The sequence below is a fragment of the Danio rerio genome, chromosome 8 (genome assembly GCF_052040795.2).
Source record: "Danio rerio strain M-AB ecotype USA chromosome 8, GRCz13ab, whole genome shotgun sequence".
In the NCBI taxonomy this organism is placed as follows: Eukaryota; Metazoa; Chordata; class Actinopteri; order Cypriniformes; family Danionidae; genus Danio; species Danio rerio.
Window position 1 is genome coordinate 9,951,212 of NC_141028.1, and position 23,615 is coordinate 9,974,826.

Genomic DNA, 23,615 nt, shown 5'->3' on the forward strand with positions numbered 1-23,615 from the left:
GTCTAAACAGACAGGTCAAAATAAAACAGACTCTCAACACACTGCAGCAGCAGGATGTGTATTTGCAAAAACAGATAACTCTTTAAATTTTTTTAAAGACATCATGTTTTATGTTTTATGCACTGAAGAGTACAAAAGCAAATGGAGATCTAAATTTATTTGAAAAATTATGTGAGCAAAACATTTAAATAACCTCTTTGTATTTCCCCCTTTTAAAGCATATAAGACTGTTACAGTTTTTCCCAATTGTTTACACACATTTTCTGAAAGAACCTTGTTCGGTGCAGTAAAAGCGTTTTGCACTTGCTGGGTCACTAGGTTTTGTAACTGAATGAACACAGTGTGTAGAGCAGAGTGATTTAGATTGTAAAATGATCAGCCGTGACGGAGCTCACTCTTCCTCTCTCTCTGGAGATCTGCAGTGTCTCTCTGTTGATTTACTGCTCTGGCTAATAAGGAGGTGTGTCTGCAACTCACTGCCACTGGTGCCAAGTCCACTTATTATACACCACTTTTTTGTTAAGTTGCACTAAGTTGCAGATTTCTGGCATTATTTTTCTCTCACTTACTGGAGAAATACCCTTTCACCCTTTCAGCCAATCAGATTCAAGAATTTTAAGACCATGAAATAAACTTTTTTTATTGAACACCTTCAAGCCAATCAGAATCAAGAATTTTAACAGACTATGCTAACAATTTTATTTCACGCCTTCCAACCAATCAAAATCAAGAATTTTACCAGACCATGCTAACGATTTTATTTCGCACCTTCCAGCCAATCAGAATCAAGAATTTTAACAGACCATGCTCACGATTTTATTCCACGCCTGCCAGCCAATCAGAATCAAGAATTTAAACAGACTATTCTAATGATTTTATTTCGTACCTTCCAGCCAATCAAAATCAAGAATTTCAACAAACCATGGAATAAACAATTTTATTGCACACCTTCCAGCCAATCAGAATCAAGAGTGTTTACATACCATGGCCTAAACAACTTTATAGCGTACCTTCCAGCCAATCAGAATCAATTATTTTAACGGACCATGGAATATATGATTTTATTGCACTCTTTCCAACCAATCAAAATCAAGAATTTGAACAGACTATGGAATAACTCGATAATAATACACTCTCCACTTCTTGTGCCTGCCATTAGTTATTCCTGACATAACTAACAACAGATAAAACTGATGATATTACATTGTCTGATAATACTGGTGTTGTTATTGAAGCTTCAGTTGTGTGTCACACTCAAGTGACACTAGCAACACCAAGGGTGTGGGTTCCGGGGACAGCAAGAACTGATTAAATGTACACCTTGAATGCATTGTAAGTTGGCAGCCAGCAGTGTTGACCGGCGAGTGTGTGTTTCTAGTAGAGGGTTTTCCTGGGCCGCTTTTATATATTGGACGTGTGTTTCTCCAGACCTCTGCGCACACACATCCTGAGCATCAGTGTCATGACAGTGATCTGACTCCGTTATTCAAGCCCAGATCTGCTTCTCCACAGGTGCAACACCCTCTTCCTCTCTCTTGCTCTCTCTCTCTCTCTCTCTCTCTCTCTCTCTCACACACACACACACACACACACACAGTCCCTCCCTCTCTTTCCACAGACGTCCTGCACTTTCTACTTTTCCCCTCTACTTCCTTTCATTCTCTTCTGTTCTCTGTGCACTACTTCCTGTTTGTGTTGTGTCACATGTTTATTTTTGTGCTTTCATAGATGGAGAGCAGACATAAATATGTGTTTCCTTCCATATTTCTCTTTGTAGAGATGATGATGGGTGACTAGTTGTTTGGTGAAGCTCACAATTTCTTTCCTCTTTATGCAAATTACAATGTTTATATATATTTATGTAATACACACATGAATATCAATAAATGTTTTTTTATTTATTTTTATTTGTGATTTTCTTCATATTTAATCTATGTTTGTAGTTATATGTATTCATTTATTTTTTAGAAATGTACTATATGATACAGTTAGGTGACATAATCATTTAATATAATTAGCTTCATATATTTATATTTTTATTTAATATTTAAAATTATATTAGATTAATCAAATTTTCTGTATATTAAAATAGATTAAATATACCCTCAAGGGTCACTTTATTAGGTACACCTGTCAAACTGCTCCTTAACTCAAATTTCTAATCAGCCAATCACATGGCAGCAACTCAATGCATTTAGGCATGTAGACATGGTTAAGATGATCTGCTGCAGTTCAAACCAAGCATCAGAATGGGGAGGAAAGGTGATTTAAGTGACTTTGAATGTGGCATGGTTGTTGGTGCCATATGGGCTGGTCTGAGTATTTCAGAAACTGCTGATCTGTTGGGATTTTCACGCACAACCATCCCTTGGGTTTACAGAGAATGGTCTAAAAAAGAGAAAATATCCAGAGAGTGGCAGTTTTGTGGGCGCAAATGCCTTGTTGATGCCAGAGGTCAGAGGAGAATGGCCAGACTGGTTCCAACTGATAAAAAAGACACTTTGGGCCCATTAGTACCAATTAATCGTGTCAACGCCACAGCCTACCTGAGTATTGTTGCTGACCATGTCCATCCCTTTATGATCACCAACTGGGTACTAGCAAGGTGTACCTAATAAAGTGGCTAGTCAGTGTATGTATTTGTGGTTGTTGCTTGTTTATGTGACAGTAATAATTTATTTTCTTTGTGTGTATAATTATAATTTATTCTCATATTCAAATATATTTTTATTTAAATTTACTTATTTTATTTATATTAATTGGACTAATGTAATATTAATTCATTTTCTTATCGGCTCAGTCCCTTTATTGATCTGGGGTCGCAGCAAAATGAACCTCCAAATTATCCACCTTATGTTTTACGCGGCGGATGCCCTTTCAGCTGCAACCCATCTTTGGGAAACATCCATACACACTCCCACTCATACCCAATGTACCTGTACCACATGTCTTTGGACTGTGGGGGAAACCGGAGCACCCGGAGAAAACCCACGCGAACGCGGGGAGAACATGCAAACTCCACACAGAAATGCCAACTTACCTACTGCACCACCACGTCACCCTTATTGATGTAATATACAAATAAATAATAATTTATCTAGATTTAATATAATAAAATGTGTATTTACTTTATTTTTGTATTTTTGGGATTTTATGTAACCATATGAATTTATAAAAATGTGAGAAATAATTAATTTAATTACATTTTATTTATATAAAATATCATAACCTGTCATTTTATTTTAATATAATTAAAATAAATGCTGAAAATAAAATTAATAAAATACAATTAAAATATTTAATATTAAAAATATATTATATAAAAATATTTGAACATTTCTTTATTATATAAATATATTTATTCATAGTAAAATAAGTATATTTATTCATTTATAAATACTTTTTAAAAGTCTCTTTTTGTCCAAATGATGTATCGCTAATAATTAAAATCTGGATAAAAACAGAGAAAACTGATCCTAGTCCAGCAATTATGACCAGTCTATCCTCAGACCAGCAATCGCACTTTATACATCTCCACACACACACACACACACACACACACACACACACACACACACGCACACACACACACACACACACACACACACACACACACACACTCTCTCTCTCTCTCTCTCTCTCTCTCTCTTTCCATGCACATGCTTTCAGTCTCTTAGCTTCATCCTCCTGTCCTTCAACCTCTTCTTTCTCTCATTTGCTCTCTGAATGTTTCTCTCTCTGTCTGTGTGTTTTTCTGTTCACTCGGCTCTCTCTCGTTCCCCTTTGACACTGTGTGGGAGTGAGATTTGCAGGGTAGATTATAGAGTGTGTAATAGTGTGTGTCAGAGGCAGGGCTGCCACTGTAATTGGTGCCTTTACTGCACAGCTGTCTTAGCGCAGCAGCATCTGTTTCACTGATCACGCACACACACACACACACACACACACACACACACACACAGAGCTTCGTCTCGTTCACTTGACTTAAGTGGAAGAATCTGCACTATATGTGTGTCACTGAAGTCTAAAGGATGGGCAGCGTGTCTGACATGACATCGTCTCGCTTTCGTTTTGGAGAAAGAGACAAGTGTGTTTGCTTTATAGCGCACATGACACACTGTGAAAAATCCTGGGTTTCACGCTATCAATTTTTGTTAGAACAACATGAAGGAGCTAACTTATTAGATTTAGAAATTTAAGTGGATTGAACATTGTAACACAGAGATGCTGGATAACAGAGTTGAGGATTCACATACAGTCAGGCAGGCAATGGTCAACGGGAACAAACTGAAGCATGAGGACAATCCAAAAGCATAATCAGGTCTCAAGCAAAAGGTCGATACAGGCAGCAGACAACCTGAACAAGGCAAGGGTCAAACACGGATAGACTAGGAAATGCTTAGAAATGTTACAGGGCATAACCAAACAAGACTCAGCAATGTGTGTGTGTGTGTTTGAGGTGTATAAATATTCATTCATTCATTTTCTTTTCGGCTTAGTCCCTTTATTAATCTGGGGTCGCCACAGCAGAATGAACCGCCAATTTATCCAGCATGTTTTACGCAGCGGATGCCCTTCCAGCTGCCACCCATCACTGGGAAACATCCATACACTCTAATTCACACATATACACTACGGACAATTTTAGCTTACCCAATTCACCTATAGCGCATGTATTTGGACTTGTGGGGGAAACCGGAGCACCCGGAGAAAACTCATGGGAACATGGGGAGAACATGCAAACTCTACACAGAAATGCCAACTGACCCAGCAGAGGCTTGAACCAGCGACCTTCTTGCTGTAAGGCAACAGCGCTACCCACTGCGCCACCGCGTCGCCCTAAAATGATCAAATAGTTTTGACAATTTTTACTGTTTAAAGCTTGATTCTTCTGTAGTTTCATTATGTACTAAAGCTCTATTCAGACAGGACTAGTTTTTCAAATTATGTTTGAGTTACTATTATTTTCAACTGACGTCTGTCATTTCATGTATAGATACGGACGGGATTAACATTTCCATGTTTATTAAGGTGGTAGGACTGTCTGTGTTTTACGTGTGGGTGTTGCACAAGACCACTTGTTCAGGATGTGTGGATTGCGAAGTATGAAATTTGACCAAATGTATTTCGAAATTAAGTAGATTTACTTTTAAGCATTTTGAAATGTAAAGTGAAATTTTCAACCTTCTAAAACACATCTTAAACATTTCATAAAAGTTATTACATTTGTTTTATATGTGAACAGTATGGTTTTATATAACTTTTTTTTAAAAAAGCCACTGGAATAAATATATTTTAACATATAGTTGAAATCAGAATTATTAGCCCACATATGAAATTTCCTTCTTTTTTTTAATATTTCCTAATGATGTTTAACAGAGCAAGGACATTTTTCACAGTGTGTCTGATAATATTTTTTCTTCTGGAGAAAGTCTTATTTGTTTTGTTTCAGCAAGAAAAAAAGCAGTTATACATTTTTAAAAAAAATTTAAGGTCAATATTATTAGCTCCTTTAAGCTATATATTTTTTGATAGTCTACAGAACAAACCATCGTTATTCAATAACTTGCCTAATTACCCTAACCTGCCTAGTTAACCTAATTAACCTAGTTAAGCCTTTAAATGTCACTTTAAGCGGTATAGAAGTGTCTTGATAAATATCTAGTCAGATTTTATTTACTGTCATCATGGCAAAGATAAAACAAATCAGTTATTAGAAGAGTTATTAAAACTATTATGTTTAGAAATGTGTTGAAAAAATCTGCTCTCTGTTCAACAGAAATTGGGGGAAAAATGGTCTTTTGAGAATAAAAGACAGTTGTAGCAGATTTGGACAGGATTAAAAGCACAAAGTACATCTCCAACATCCCCCAGTAAAACTAGTCCAATCTGAATCAGGCTAAAGACAGATGGAAAATGAAGAGTTGCTATTTTCTAGGCCGATATGCCGAGGAACTATACTCTCGTTTTGGTGTAATAATCAAAAATCTTTGCTGCTGTGCCACGGCTCTAGCAAGAGCAATAATATTACACAAGGCATTCACTAACATCTCCATGGTTGCAAGATTTTCAGGTGCTGCGTAATACTATTGCTCCTGCTGCAGCCATTGTACAGCAAAAAACACCAAAACCTATGTTGTCAGTGGTGGCGCAACACTGTCTTGACTTTCCAAATCTGTGCATAAGTCAATGAATGAGATTTTAGAAGTACAAAAGGGGATCTTTCTCACATAATATCTTGGGAAGTGCCCAAAATATATCTTATGACTTCTGAAGACTTATCTGAACTACTTTAAAGTGGGTTTTTTGTGGATCTCGGCCAGCCTTTCTCTCACTGCATGATAAAGAAAGAAAGTCTTTTAAAGCTCATCTGCATGTTTACCAAACATTTCGCCTATTCAGAAACAAAATATGAGTTTAATGTTTGTGACCCTGGACCACAAAATAAGTCATGCAGCGGTGAAATTACAACTGAACATGTCATGTATTTTGCTGGGAATAATATTTTTAAAGGAGCTGTTGATGTGGAATTAAACCAGATTTTGGTAAAAACCCAAACAATACAAAAATAAAACAAAACAAAAGTGTTTAATAACAACAGAAAGACATATAGAGAAACGACTGAATTACTGAAACATTTAATACATTATATAAAAGGCTTTTTTTGGTGATGACGGCTTAAAGACGCTTCTCATATGGAGAATGAAGTCACATGAACGGCAAATATTGGACTGAAACAGCTAATATTCATTTACAATGATGAAGGGCAGAGGGTTGCTGAATAACTACTGAGAGATTTCAGCTGCTGTCTGGGCTTTCCCTGCCTTTCCGCTTCTCCCTTTCTTCATGTGTTCAATACATTTTCCCTACATCCTTTAATATAAGTATACATAACATACTTTGTAAACTAATTAGATTTGTTTTCCTTGCTTATATGGATTTCTTTATATGTTACCAACATCTGGTAAAAAAAATTCAACTCAACAGCACCTTTAGAAATATGTTTTCTGAGAAAAATTATGACATTCAATACTTATTTTCACCATTTTAAATGTGTTTTTTATTTAAGATTTTCACATCACATGAAAGCTGAACAGGTTGAACAGTTGTTAGGACAGGACAATATTTGAACATCTGGTATCTGATGGTTTCACAAAACCTAAATATTAAAAAAATCTTCTTTAAATTTGTCTAAACGAATTGCTTAGCAATGCACAAATTATGTTATGTATAGTAAAATGAAATGATGCAGAGAAAACGTATGGAACACATGAAGAAAGGGAGATGCAGAAAGGCAGTGAAAGCCCAGACAGCAGCTGAAATCTCTCATCTCCGCGTGACCCACCTGCAATTAATCATAATGTATGTTTTTCTTACCCCACCCGCCCGACCTGCGGATATAACCGCTGATCACTACCGTGCAACACAAAACTTTACAATTCTGCCTTTGTACTGTACGCACTCAAAAAATAATGTTTGCTGATTGTTCAAGCTACTTATTTAGAACAACCCAATTCTTGAGTTTTTTGAAGGGGACAACTTAATTATTTTATCTTCAATCCACCTAAATTTGTAAACTAATCAACTAACTTAATTTCTTCAAGTTGCCCCAACACAAATCAATCAACTGTGTGCAACCCTGCATTTTTTTACAGTGTACACTCATAAAATAACATTTGCTGTTTGTTCAAACTACTTATTTAAAATGAGCTGAAACAACACTATTCTTAAGTGTTTTTTTTTTTTGTGGGGGGAGGGAGGGGGTTTGGGGGGGGACCACTTAATTGTTTTATCTTCAATCCATGTAAATTTTTAAAAACCAATAAGTCAAAGGTGCAGTAGGTGATTGCCTTCAGAAACATTTTTTTGTTGTGCTGGTTGAAAGTCTCTTCACATTCCAACAGTACTGAATAAAGTAAATGATCTAAATGTATTTTTATATTCTGGGTGCGGCATAAGACTAAAGAATGTTTGTCCAATTAAAATTTCGGGCCGACATCTCCCATAATTCTAATACGGAGCTCAAACTGTCTGTCAGCAAATGCAAATTTGAGCTGCTGGGCACCTGTTTGTACGCAGCTCCGCCGTTTGTGCATACACTTGTCTGCGCGTTTACGAAAGTGATTGAGAGTGAGAGCAAGCGGTAAAAACACGCTGAATAGAAACTTTTTTAAAATCCAGAATCAATATTGGAGTTACTTTTGCATGCCGGAGGAAGGACGACACCATGGCTGAAGTATTTCTTTTGGACGGGTAGTGTTATGTTTTGAAACTATTTTTGTCACGCAGAGCTGATGTAGACTGGGTTGTTATGACTGGGTTATATGCACAGAAGTGTTGTTCAGCCACTGAAATCTTCTGGTGTAAGATTGATGTGACTATTTTCAGTTAGTGGCCTTTTACAGCATTGATAATGTAGATTTTATTTAGTTTAACAACAGAACATCAGTAAATATTCCGCCTAGCCTACTTTACTGAGCTTAAGATGGTTTTATATTCGTATTGGTTCATTTTTGAACAATGACAACCTGCGACGCGCTCCCTATGGTGTTTACCTCTGCTCTGAATATTCGGTCAGAAGTAGCATGTAAGTATGGCTTAGAAATGAGTGTAATAATGAGTGTAATTCCTGTACGATGCCAGCTAAGCTTTAGCTCAACACATGAAAGAGGGTTCTGCAGTCATCTTCACTAAGGTACGTGCGCTTGTGTTTTCAGGAGGCGTGGCTTTGGACGGCAGGGGAGGGACGGTGTTTCAGAGAGTTATGCTAACTGTAAGAGGCTGAATTATCTCATGCATTTGTTTATATTCAGGGCCGGAGTGGGACTCCTTTTCAGCCCTGGAGTTTCAAGCCTCAGACCAGCCCACCTCAGTTCACGACTGACTATATTGAAATAAGGTCATTTCCAATTCAGTTTCTAATTACACGATCACATCTTTTTTTGAGAAAACAGCTGCTTTAGAACTTCAAATGTTCAACAACCCTAACTGTATGATATGTCTTAAAAATAAAAATGAAAAAAAAAATTACTCAGATGAGTATCAAACTCAGGACAGTGGTGTTGAAACCTAACGTGCTAACCACTCGACCACAACAGTTATATGATCATTAAGCTGCAGGCTGCATCTTGTTCACGAGGCTGCGAGAAAATAGATACAAAGAGCAGAGCTGCGGTAAAATATTGAATAAGTAGACTGTGGTCAAGTAAATAAATACATTAATTTAAAAAGTGTGACTGCTGAGAGCAACAGATTCTCGAGCTAGGGACACCGGCCCTCGCGGCCAAAAAACGGAACGGCCCACCGGGAATTCTCCCGGTCCTCCCGATTAGCCAATCCGGGCCTGTTTATATGACAAAACATGTCTTTTTGACTCAAGAAGGTCCATACTGACTCCTCAGGCAGATACTGATAAGATCAAGGCCTGGTATGTGGACTTTGGGGGTTTTATGATGTGGTCACATGTTGATTGGTTAGTTTGAATGTCTCAGCATTTGGGCTTTAGTCACATGGTCAAGAAAGATACAAAATTGGTGTAAAACTCTGCTCTGTCTCTTTTCCTGGCCTGTCTTTTCCTGGTCTGTGCTCTGCTCATCTGCACCTCTGGATTCTATCTTCTCTGACTCTACTGCAATCAGGCTAACTTCTGGGCCTGCTCTCTTTGTCTCTCCCTCCCCCTGTGTCTCTCCGTCTACCTCTGGTAACTTTAATTTTACATTTAAGCTGGGTACAATTCATATCATATGTTTTATCATTTTATATTTAATCATTTTATATAGTTATTTTGTAATTAATTCACTTGTAACCATAGAGAATTATTGTCATTAAATCATTTCATTTCAAGTATTTGTGAATTACTTTTGATTTACCATCAAACTTAATTGCTCCCTAGTGCAATACAATACAATCACATAATATCAAAGCTCTCCCACATTTTAAGCTATTAATACTGCCCTTATTTCGGTTTTTGGTATAAGATTGCAATAGAATGGTTTGACTAGAAATGTACAGTTTTTTACCATCATGCTGATCACTTTTTAGTCATTCGGCAGAACTACTGTGGTTAAAACCCATTCTTACACTAACAGGCTACCATTGTGGCAGATCACCTACTGCACCTTTAACTTAATTCCTTCATGATGTCCCAACACAAATCGTTTGTGTGGCTTTTTTTTTTTACATACTTTAGATCTCCACAATGGTTGCAAACTAAGCTAAAACACCGTTCATCCTAAAACATTACTCAGAAACAGTCAACGATAGATAAATTGGTAATTTGGATCTTCAACTAAAGCGTTATCTTGTATGCACAAATCCTCAGGAATCAAAACGTTTGGCTGCTGAATGCAAATGTGACCAGACATCTGCTAGAAAGCGGTTGTGCATAAATGAATGTCTCTTTTCCCTCCATCTCGATCAGCTCATGTTGAGATGAGTGATTGCCGCTGCTTTATTCCACCGTAAATCCCCCCCACCACCTAAAAAAATTGTCTTCTGCTCCCGTTTCTTCGCAGTTCGGATAGGATTGCGTTGAAATGTGTTCCTCTATAATTGAATCTCTTTTGATTTATGATGATGCTGCCAGGGACTCGCGGCACACTGTAGGTTGTGGTAATAAAAGACGATCTTTTTTTTGTTTTTGAGGAAGGGAGGGAGTTTTTAGTGCTGCAATAACATCCATTTCCAAGTAATTGAGAGTTTTCATGGATCAAATATGTTCTCGTGTTCCTCTGCCATGTTGTTTGCCTTCGTTGTCAAACCTGTTTTGCCGCGTTGATGGGGTTTTAGGTGAGCTGTCAGCTAGTGTAACTCACCCGCCTCCCATCATTCTTTCACCATGTTATTTTGCCTCGGGCGCTTGGATATACTGTACTGAGGGTCGTAGTAAACAACATAGAGTTTCAGATTCCCTTTTTTGGATTGAGAAAGAGCGAGAGAGGACTGGGGACGAGCCACATCTACTATGAGATAACAGCATTAGAGAGTGTGTATGTGTGTGGGTCTGTCCTTCAGGGCTGTGTTTGAAGAAGTTGAGCTTTAGTATGGACCGGAATGGCAATGCTGTTGTTTTGGGTAAAGAGAAACACGAATAATCCACACGGAGAGAGAGGAGTGAACTCATTAGCAGTGCACTCGGGGAATGAGTTTTGCTGTTGTTCAGTTAGTTCGGTCCAATAAATGAGCTGATGCAACACAATTCTCGAGCATTTTGTCATGCTTTTATTGCGCTGAAATGGATGTTTTTGCGTAATCTGTTTGCATTAGGAGTGTATTATTAATGTTTGGTTGCAGAATGGGGGGGCTGTTTGGCACTGTCGCTTTACAGCAAGAAGTAAGAAGTTTGCATGTTCTCCCTGGCTGCGTCTGAAACCGCATCTTTTCATACTATACAGTATGCCAAAATCAGTATGTGAGCTAGTAGTATGTCCGAATTCATAGAATTCAAAAATCAGTATCCGAGAAGTACCCGGATGACTTACTACTTTCGGCGAGATTCTGGAGTGTGCATCCCCTGCACGCTGCGGTATCCCATGATGCCCCGCGAGAGAATTCATAAATGGAAGTGAAGCAGGTAGGACACATGACCATGACAAAATGGCAGATGTAGAACGTCCCTTCATACATTTTACATTCATACTGTTTAGAACGTACTTTTCTAACGACCAAGTAGTATGTTTAAATTCAAATACAGTACCTACTGAGTAGTAGGCGGTTTCAGACGCACCCCCTGTGTCGGTGTGGGTTTTCTCTGGGCAAACCTGTCAACCCTCCCATTTTTCCCGGGATTCTCCCTTATTTTACTGTTCTATCCTGCTATCATTCTGTAAAGGTATTTTGCCATATTTCTCCCGTATTTTCAGTCTTTCTCTGAACAGCCGAGCCTCCCTTTACGCAACCCAAAACTGGAAGACCCGGGGAAAACCAACGCGATCACGGGGAGAACGAACAAACTCCGCACAGAAATGTTGCCTGGTTTGGAAGTGTATTAAACCAGGGGCATTCTTGCTGTGAGGCAACAGCGCTAATCACTGGCCACCATGTCGCCCGTTTGAAGGGAGGGAAAGTAGGGTTGGGGGGTGGGGGGTTCTTCAAGGCAAAGATTTTGAGAAGAGAAAAGTCTGGTTATTTATAGCGAGTTAAGGATCGTCTGATAGGATAATTAGTCATTAGCTAATGTTTGGAACAGCTGTGAACAATCATAAGCACATAATCCTCTCGAAATTTGTTTATAAATAAACTTCACTTATAAAGGTATAAACATGTTAAGGGTGTTTATTTGCTGAAATTTGTATTATTTGTATTGTGCAAATGTAACCGTACTCTCTTTTGCTCTGCGTTGTGTAGTTAATGACGAGAGGACACCATTTCGAGTCTGCACAGAGAATGTTATTATGAACGATCGGCAGCTTCAGCTCATACCATTAAATGTACACTCCTTAGTTCAAGGCAAAGGTGGAAAAGAGGAAAAAAAGGCGAATGAAAGATGGAAAAAATGAGCAAGAGGCGCTGCGGAAGTACATGAAGACAGGAAAGCAAATGAGAAAACTAGCTCTCACTATTACAAAAACCAGCATGTGAACCGTGACAATCCACATATTACATTGTCAAAATAAAAATCATAAATGCATACCTGCACAGAGAATGGTATTATGACAGATCGGCAGCTTCAGCTCATACCATTAAATGTACACTGTCAACAAAAATAACATTCTACAATATAACAAATTGTTTTTACATCAGTAAATATAACAAATGATTAAATTAAACTTGAATATATATTTGTGTGTGTGTTAATTATGACCAGAGCCAATGGAACTGGTTGAGCATACCTCCTTAGTTAAAGGTGGAAAAGACTGCTCAAACAATAGTGCAACAGGTATGGCTGCTTGGACTATACCACCTTGACGTTAACCCAAGGGGGGAGAAGAGGTGAAACCACTGTCACTTTTTACAGACTCCTTTTACATTTATATTATGAACACAAAACAATTTTAAATGAACAGTGAGTAAACAGGAGGAAAATATAGTGAAATCAATATGCCTGAAATAATCCTGTTACACAAATATATCTGTAAGGTCTTTATGCAAAGTATATATTGTGGAAAGGGGAAAAACAAGAAATCGTTGTATGAATGCTGTAATGTTTAAATAATTTTCAGTTAATTTTTTGATTTATGTCATGTGACCATCAGGACAAATGCAGCATCTCATTTCTCACAGGATGTGTTCTCTGTTCTTGCAGTCTCTTGCGAGTTCGTTCTTCCGAGGTAACTTGGCAAGACCGGTCTCCACAAGAATGCAAATCGGTTCTCTGCGTTCTTGAAATCGAGAAACAGCCCATGACTGAGTGTGGAATCATGGGAATTGTTCTCTTCTTTAAATCCTATCTGATTCTGTTAGAAATCATGTTGATGTATGAGTTAAAGTAATTAACACTTATCATCACAGTAGTATGAAGTAAAGTAAAACTGAAACTGTTCAAGCAAAACAAGATCATGATGACATGAAAGCAGCAGAGCTTTTATTATGCCCATTCACCGCTGCCAGTTCTTCGCACATGATCACGCAGAAACGAAGCAGCACTCTTTTATTAGACTAAATGCATTTTAGCTTTCTATTATAATGCTGCTCTGTGCAGTCGAATAAAACACAACACATCAAAGCGTCCTTCCCTGTTTTCTATAAAACCAAACTGGAGAGCATGTGATCCTTTCTGAAGGACCATGTAATACTAAAGACATTGTGTAAACGTTCAAAAAAAGCTTCTGGAGGATATCTAAATGTTACTGTGGTTTCCACTGTGGTAAAGAGAGGAGCTGTAGCTTAGGATGTGGGTGGATGTTGCATGCAAGCATTGTCTGACAAACTAGGAGCCAGTGGCCATATATCTAATATATGTATAGTGAACAGAGGTATCAGAACTGCTTAATCTTTCCTAGTTAAAACTGATAGCTATAGCATATACAGTAACTTGTTTGCAAATGTAATGAGCCGCTAAAAAGTAGCTTGTAGACTGAACAAAATCATAGTCATCCACAAACTAACCACAAGCTCTACTTTTCAGCTCAAAGTTCAGCAGAATTCCTTTGAAATGTGATATTAAACATGAAATCAAACACTAGCAATAAAAATTGTCAAAAACACGCTTAGCTTTAACATTTATTCTCCCAGGAATTCCACTGTCCAGTTTTAATAGTGTTATGCTTTTCACATTTTTAACTTTCATCAGTTTTGATTTTTGACAATGAAGTAAATCTTTAGTAAAGTTACGAAAGGTCACTCAAAATAGAGTTATTCTCTGCAAAAAACTCAAGCACTTCTATTGTAATCCTGATTTTTGTCCTTTATAAACCTAATTACATTCAAAATAAATGTTAGTTTTGACATAATGGGCCCTATCATACACCCGGCGCAATGTGGTGCAAGGCGCGGCGCATTGTCTTTTGGTAGTTTCAGCTTGGCGCAAGAGTCTTTTTGAGGCGTTGCGCTATGCTGTTTAAATAGCAAATGCATTAGCGCACATATGTGCGCCCATAGGCGTTCTGGTCTAAAAAGGAAGGCGTTCTGAGGCGCACTGCTGGCGCGTCGCTATTTTGAGAAACTAAAATAGATTTTTCATTAGACCAAAACAAACCCGGTCTAAACTCCCGCGCAGAGTTGCGCCTCGCTTACGCACTGCTTAATACACACAAGAGAGCAATAGGCAAATATCTTTACATATGAAAAAAATTAAGTATTAAGGGAATATATATAGGATATAATAAGAATAGATATAGGATATAAATATAAAGCATTAAAATATTACAAAACATATTATTTTCTAGCCTACATAAATATGAAAAATCACTGCTTTTATGTCTTCTTCATCTCAGGAGGCTTTTTCAGTTCATTCATAACAATTTGCTTTTGTATAATGTTATTATTATTAGCAGTATTATTTATTATATCCATATGTATGTTTGTTTTATTAAAAACAAGCTTAGATTTGCCCACCCGCAGGTTTTAGACCGTATGGGGCACAGCATGTGTTTTAGGATATAACTCAGCATTTTGAACACACTTCGTTATTGTTGTTCATTTATTCGTTTGCTGGAAATTAGAACTGAATTTAGAAATAGTTTTGAAATAAATATTTGCACTTAACAAACAAAATTAATTATTTATAGACTGATTAATGTCTGTGCGTAAAGGTTTCCCTATCCAAGAGCGAATGTGAAAGTAGATCCATTATCTCTCATTCTCACACAGTAGATTCTCTGTTTAACTCTTTTCTGTTAAAAAAAAAATTGTTAACTGTTTGCTTGTGAAATGCTCAGTTTTTCCACTTAGACTTACTTTGCGTCCTGTAAATAGCAAATGCGCTTATGGCGCGACACTGCTGGCTCTTAAAGGGAAGGGTAGATGAGACTCTAATTGGTTTATTCTCAAAACACACCTATAACTCATCAAGAAAATAAACTCAACCCTTTTATACCATGCACCACGGCGCAAGGCAGATTTCCCGTGCGTAAATTAGCAAAAATGCGTTCTGACACGCCCTGAAAGCATTTGCCCCCTGCGTTTTGCGCAGGGTGCAAAACCGTCAAAATAGAGCCAAATGTGTTTATTATATATATTTAATATGTAAATGTGGTACATTTACATAAAAACAAAACTACACAACTATTTAGTTACATAGATATTTAAATTTATTTATAATTTGTATCAGATATATTTTTTATCTAAATCTAAATAAACATTTTCTCAAATATATGCATGCATGTGTGTTTATATATATATATATATATATATATATATATATATATATATATATATATATATATATATATATATATATATATATATATATATATATATACAGTTGAAGTCAGAATTATTACTCCCCCTTAGAATTTTTCTTTTCTTTTTTAAATATTTCCCAAATAAGGTTTAACAGAGCAAGGAAATTTTCACAGTATGTCTGATAATATTTTTTCTTCTGGAGAAAGTCTTACTTGTTTTATTTAGGCAAGAATAAAAACAGTTATTAATTTTTTAAAAGCCATTTTAAGGTCAAAATTATTAGCCCTTTTGGCTATAATTTTTTCGATAGTCTACAGAATAAACTGATGTTATACAATAACTTGCCTAATTACCATAATCTGCCTAGATAACTTAATTAACCTAGTTAAGCCTTTAAATGTCACTTTAAGCTGTATAGAAGTGTCTTGGAAAAATATCCAATGAAATATTATGTACTGTCATCATGGCAAATATAAAATAATTTAGTTATTAGAAATGAGTTATTTAAACTAAAATCTCTCTGTTAAACAGAAATTGGGGAAAAAATAAACCGGGGGCTAATAATTCTGACTTTAACTGTACATATTAAATATACACAGTACACACGCATATATTATGTCAATACAAACTTTTATTTTGGATGTGATTACACAACGTCTTTCACATATATTCGAAATATGCATGTGTTAGTAATATGAATCGTTCACATATCTTTTGCGAGTTCATTATCTGAGATGTAGAACGCACGGAAAAGCTGCCAAGCACAGTTGCACACGTGAGAGTGTGTGTGTGTGTGTGTGTGTTTACAGCGGTTTGACAGGTAAATATAAATTTGTAGCTTAATCGTTTGTGGCCCCAAACAGCATTTCCTGTTGTTTACATCTTTGCTAAAGCATACCGTTAGCGCTAGACACTGTACTTGTCATGATCAATTTTAACAAATAAAAACACTTACAAGTCGTGGCCTCAGAGTCCACAACTACTGCTTGTTGGAGCTGCTCCTTCTTTGAGGAAATTTTGAGGAGATTCTGGAGCTGTTTTGTCAAATCATGCTTGCTATGCATTTTAATAATTGTCTGGAACGTAATTAATATTGAACTGTAAGCAGTTCTGTCTTTGTGTCGTGTCATTTGGAAGCCCAAATACAGAAACAGAAAAAGCTCTGTGGAAACAGCAGCGTTTGAACAGAATTTTAGCTTTCTCTGCTATAACATTACAGCGCCTCTGGCCACGCCCCTTAGCTGCACAGTGTGTGTGCGCAGTAAAAGTATGTTTGTGATCTCACAAGGCCCAAAAGTATTTTTTTGTAGTTCCCAAAGTTCGTTCATTGTAGGCTTTGCTAAGCTAACTCTGAAAAAGCCAAGGTCTTCCTTTGCATTGAACTTTGAGCATTTTACATTTAGAGATGCTGTTTATGTTCACACAGCTGTATTACACATTAACTAAAGTTTAAAATATGATAACATAGTGGACCACCCCTTATAGATGCATTCAGATGTTTTATTTGTTGTTTTGCGAGTAATTGACATATGCATTGCAGTAATTTAGCCACACAAATTACGTATTCATTCATCTATCAAAGCCATTTTAAAAGTATCCACCCTGATCCCAAACTGTTAAACTGTAGTGCCTCGACCCTTATTCAATATTTCAGTGTATTATCTCAACTATGTTTAAGATTCCAGTATCCAATTGTTTTCTTGAGTAAATCTGAAGACCCTTATGTGATTGTTGTTATATTCTACTAATAAAACCATCTTATTTAAGTGTTGCTGTGGTTTCCAGTGTGGTAAAGAGAGGAGATTCAGCTTAGCATGTGGGTGAATGTTGCATGCAAGCAGTCTGCGATTGTCTGATAAAGTAGAGCAGCCAGTGACCATGTGAAACACTGTGTAAACATAGCTGATGTTTCAAAGTTGTTCCCAGAGTAAATGAGGCACAAGATGTAAAGGCCACACACTCATCTTAAAAGGCGCACAGAGCAGCTCATTTGCATTTTAAGAGACGCACACACACACACACACAAACATAATGCAATTGATTACACTGAAACATGGGGCATCTACAGCATGATATACTGTTAAACCAAAACCTCAGACGCATTCTCTGCACACATCAGGAGATTAATATGATGTCTTAAATCTAGATTTAGTTATTAAAATGGTACTTATTGTGCATCTTTTTACAAGATGTAAAATAAGTCTTCGATGCCCCTAGAGGGTGTATGTGAAGTTTCAGCTCAAAATACCACAAATATAATTTTTTTATAATTCTTTAAAACTCCCCCATTTTAGGCTTTGATCCAAATTGTGCTGTTTTGGTGACTGTCGCTTTAAATTCAAATGAGATTGTGTTCCCAGGCCTTGGAGAGGGTGGAGCTATGAACAGCTATGCATCACCATAACAGCAGATTTGAAGTTCTGTCTGCTGTCTATGATAATGGTAAAGAGATTGTCACTAATGGGCGGGGCTTTCCCCCTCTGATGACATGTACAAAGTGAGAATGTCAATCAGAGTGTTTCTGCAAACAGATAGAATTAATTATTTTTTACTATTAGAGGCTGTATATATTTACACACTGTTGCCGCACAACTGTGTTTAAACCTCTTGTAAAAGTACATTTTGCATAATAGTTTCCCTTTAAAACTGAAAATAAAAATGCAAATGACAACGAATCTAAATTATGTTGCTTAGTTTACCTAACTAAGCTGAAAAAGCAAATTGAAAATGAGTCTTTCTCATTTTAGAGGTAATGCAAGCGACCCAGGCTTGTTACGGAAACATACCCAGGTCTACATTTATGGGACAGCGAAATACGTAATGGGAGGTACATCTGCTCGCAGTTGTTGTTTTTGCAAATTCATCAGAGGCCACTGCGTGCACTTTTTGACAATATTAAATTTCTCTTACGCGTCTTCTTCTCGCATAAATACACCAGAGGGCGCAATTCAGACGACCAGGCCAGCTTACTGTCGACTGATTGACTGACTGACCCACCCACTCCCATCCCTAAACCCAACCAATGGTGTTTTCAAAAGCAATCTAGAAAAAGAAAAGCCGTCGCGGCCACATGATTTCATCACATTTTCAGCTTAGTCCCTTTATTAATCCGGGGTCGCCACAGTGGAATGAACAGCCAACTTATCCAGCTCATTTTTATGCAGCGGATGCCCCTCCAGCCACAACCCATCTCTGGGAAACATTCACACACACACTCATACACTACGGACAATTTAGCCTACCCAATTCACCTGTACCGCATGTGTTTGGACTGTGGGGTAAGCCGGAGCACCCAGAGGAAACCCAGGCAAATGCAGCGAGAACATGCAAACTCCACACAAAAACGCCAACTGACCCAGCCAAGGCTCAAACCTGCGACCCAGCGACCTTCTTGCTGTGAGGCGTGCTGTGAGATGTGCTGGCACTTTTCTACGCAATAAAAACTGATTTTTGCCGAGCAAATAATAAAAGAGAAGAAAGCCCAAGTTTCAAGAAAGAAAAAAGTTCATATATAGAGATAAAAAGGGATTTTCTCTCGCGGGTGCCATTTGCTTTGCTGTTCTCAAGTAAATCCACCGGAGGCCGCTGTCGACTGACTGACCAATTGATTTTACCACATTCCCACCCTGTTATTTACTTGTTTATTTTATTTTTTGGCTTCTTTTTTTGTCTTACCTGCTTTCTGGAACTGTTCTTCGCCTGACTAGAACCCCGTCGTTGCAGTCAACTCTGCTCCACGTCACAAGTCTGCTGACATACGTGGCGAGCCACTGGACAAACTGATAACAGGGGAAAAGCCGTCCATATGAAGGTCAGCGGTCAGCTGTTAGCACGAAGGAACGGCTTCATACCGCCCTATAGCATTTGTTTTAAAGTTGAAATGCTGCCATAAGTACTTCAGGCTACATAATTCGCGATCACCAGAAATGTATATAGGGCTACGCTTTCAGAATGAGCCTACGATGGTAATTTAAGAACTTTTTTCTAACATCTATCTAATCAAGTAAAGCCAAATTATTATTTAATATACAGTGCTTGCCAAGGCTAACGTTATTTGTTTAAATCCCTAAACTTTTGGTGCTTGGTGCTACAGACATGATTGATACCCCGAATCCTACATTTTCTTGCGGAGAGATGTGCTGGCACTTTTCTACGCAATGAAAACAGATTTTTGCCCAGCAAATAATAAAAGAAAAGAAAATCCCATAAGTTCATATTTAGAGATATCAAAGAGACCTGAGCGTGGACTTGCCTAGCAACCACCCTAGTAACCACAGAGTACACCAGAGGCCGCTGTGTATGCTTTTTCAGATCTCAAATTTCTCTTGCGGGTGCCATTTGCTCTGCTATTCTCGCGTAAATCCACCACAGGCCGCTGTCGACTGACTGACTGACCAATCGATTTTACCACATTCCCACCATGTTATTTACTTGTTTATTTTATTTTTTAGTTTGTTTTTGTCTTACCTGCTTTCTGGAAGCGTTCTTTGCCAGAGTAGAACCCCGTTGTCGCAGTCAACTCTGCTCCACGTCTTAAGTCTGCTGACATATGTGGCGAGCCACTGGACAAACTGATAACAGTGGAAAAGCCGTCCATATGAAGGTCAGCGGTCAGCTGTTAGCACGAAGGAACGGCCTCATACCGCCCCATAGCATTTGTTTTAAAGTTGAAATGCTGCCATAAGTACTTCTGGCTACATAATTCGCGATCACCAGAAATGTATATAGGGCCACGCTTTCAGAATGAGCCTATGTTGGTAATTTAATTTAAGAACTTCTTTCTAACATCTATCGAATCAAGTCAGGCCAAATTATTATTTGATATACAGTGCTTGCCAAGGCTAACATTATTTGTTTAAATCCCTAATATTTTGGTACATGCTGCTACAGACATGATTGATACCCTGAATCCTACATTTTCTTGAGGAGAGATGTGCTGGCACTTTTCTACGCAATAAAAACAGATTTTTGCCCAGCAAATAATAAAAGAAAAGAAAATCCCATAAGTTCATATTTAGAGATATCAAAGAGACCTGAGGGTGGACTTGCCTAGCAACCAACCTAGCAACCACCTTTTGCTCATGCGAAGCTCCCGTTTTCATCATGAGACTCCGAAGTGTATCTGCCACACGTTCACGTGCGTGTTCAAAGCACTATTGTGTTTCATACATCACAAAGTCGCCTAATTTATTCTTTTTTTAGTCCCATTTTCTGCTGCTTTTCTCCCACTGCTCAAATTTGCTACAACACATCAATTATTCATATATTCAATTCATAGTCAATTAACGTATCCCGACTGCTGTGACGAAGAGGACACTGTAATATCGCATGTGAGGTGCGGGGAAAACTTATTTCTCTCTCGTCTGCTGTATAGCCTCGGGGGCTTCTGGCTATGAAACGCAAACGAATCGTCTTCAACTTATTATTCCACTCAGAGTGCTGTCGAGAGAGCTGGATATTTGGCTCATGTTGTAAAAAGGAAACTCTGCAGCAGAAAGGGGTCAGCGGTCATGTCCAGCCACAGTAGAGCCATTCAGGCCACGACGAGAAGCATCCAACACGCGGGGAGGTCACAGCGCTTCCGTTAACACACACACACTGTCATCTTTATCAAGTCCCGCTTTGATATTGTAATAGGCATGCGATGCGAGAATTTAAGCTGCTTTCCGTGACTGGAGTGTTCTGTGTCGGGACTGATGGAAAAAGAGAGACAGAGGAATGTCTGGAGTGAAGGTCTGCTGGCCTTGCTTGTGAGAGAGAGAAAGAGTGTTTCTGGGCACTGCCAGGCATGCAGCAGTGGATGGGCATATAAGCAAGCACGCTTTTTTACACGCATTCTTGCCTGCACTCTTTAGTTCATTTTTTAAAGGGAATCTAATATGCAAAAAATACTTTTATAAGGGGTTTAAACTCAGCTGTGTGGCTACAGTCTGTAAATATAACCAGCTTCTAATAGTAAAAATGTATTAATTTTATTTTTATATAATCACACTTAATAAAAACAGCCGGAACACTTTGATTGACATTCTCCCTTTGTACATGTCATTGGAGGGGGAAAGCCCCGTCCATTAGTGACCATGTCTTCCTCATTAGCATAATACATTAGTCTTGTTTTTGAATCTGCCACTATGCTGACACACAGGCAGTTGTAGCTCCGCCCTCGTTTGAAAAAGAGCACAATCTCATTTGAATTTGAAGGCACAATTAGGATCAAAGCCTAAACTCTTTCAAAGAGTTATAACATATTATTATTATTATTATTGTCATTGAGAGTTATAACATATTATTATTATTATTGTCATTGAGAGTTATAACATATTATTATTATTATTATTATTGTCATTGAGAGTTATAACATATTATTATTATTATTGTCATTGAGAGTTATAACATATTATTATTATTATTATTGTCATTGAGAGTTATAACATATTATTATTAATATTGTCATTGAGAGTTATAACATATTATTTTTATTATTGTCATTGAGAGTTATAACATGTTATTATTATTATTGTCTTTGAGAGTTATAACATATTATTATTATTATTATTGTCATTGAGAGTTATAACATATTATTATTATTATTGTCATTGAGAGTTATAACATATTATTATTATTATTATTATTATTGTCATTGAGAGTTATGACATATTATTATTATTATTATTATTATTATTGTCATTGAGAGTTATAACATATTATTATTATTATTATTGTCATTGAGAGTTATAACATACTATTATTATTATTATTATTGTCATTGAGAGTTATGACATATTATTATTATTATTATTATTATTATTATTGTCATTGAGAGTTATAACATATTATTATTATTATTATTATTGTCATTGAGAGTTATGACATATTATTATTATTATTATTATTATTAATCTTGTCATTGAGAGTTATGACATATTATTATTATTATTATTATTATTATTATTATTGTCATTGAGAGTTATAACATATTATTATTATTATTATTGTCATATTTTATATATTTTAATATGTTTTTATCTGTTTTTAATCATTTTAATTATTAGGCTTTTTTTCTTATATTTATCTTTTTTAAAGCACTTTGAATTGCCACAGTGTATGAAATGTGCTATATAAATAAACTTGCCTTTCCTTGCTTAAATGATAGGAGACCAATAAAACAATATTTATGTTTTATTGCAAATTTGTAGTGTAATAAGACCTTACTGTAAAGAGTTATTTCCACAAAAACTGTAAAAGTGTCAAAATAACAATTGTTTAAATGTCTGTCTCTGCTTGTGTGTTTCTCTCTGATGCTCATCCTGTGCTGTTGAAGTCTGTCAGAGTGAGAAAGTGTTGATGTTTTCTTTTTAATTCAACCACAAGCTCTGCAAAATGCATGAGGTGTGATTTCTGACTGCTTGTTTGAGTCAGACGTCATCACTAGGCAAACCACAAAGGTTCACAAGTTGCTGATGAAGTTTTTTATTTTGAGCTGCTGGGAAGAAATGTGTCCGACCAAAGTCTGGCTTCTCATCCTGCAATCTGTTTACTTGCTGCTGTGTGAACTTCCCCTATTTTTCTTTTTTCTTTTTTTTGTCTTTCTCTCTTTTTTTTTTTTTTTTTTTTTTTTTTTGAACAGTGCTGTTCTTGAAGGTTTGGCTCACCCAAAATAAGAAAATGTTTGTGTGCTAGTTTATTCTCTCTTTTTGTTGAGTATATTTCTTTTTCATGCCAACCAGCTGTCTTTGGATTGCGTTTTTGTTGTTTTTTGTCTTTTGTTTTGCTTGGAGAAGATGAAAAAAAAAAACATGTTAAAACGATAATTAAAAATAATTACAAATGCCTAT

At 36.9% G+C, this 23,615-nt stretch overlaps 1 protein-coding gene and 1 long non-coding RNA gene across 3 annotated transcripts in view; one reads left to right on the plus strand and one right to left on the minus strand.

Moving 5' to 3' along the window:
* plxnb3 (plexin B3) overlaps positions 1–23,615 on the plus strand; it is a 192,456-nt gene that overhangs the window by 30,763 nt on the left and 138,078 nt on the right. The window lies entirely within an intron of this gene.
* LOC147842565 (uncharacterized) lies at positions 3,410–9,004 on the minus strand. Its single transcript, XR_015497589.1, has 3 exons — positions 7,315–9,004; positions 6,114–6,777; positions 3,410–5,879 (listed from the first exon to the last, which is right to left on the minus strand). It is a non-coding gene; the product is annotated as an uncharacterized LOC147842565 (long non-coding RNA).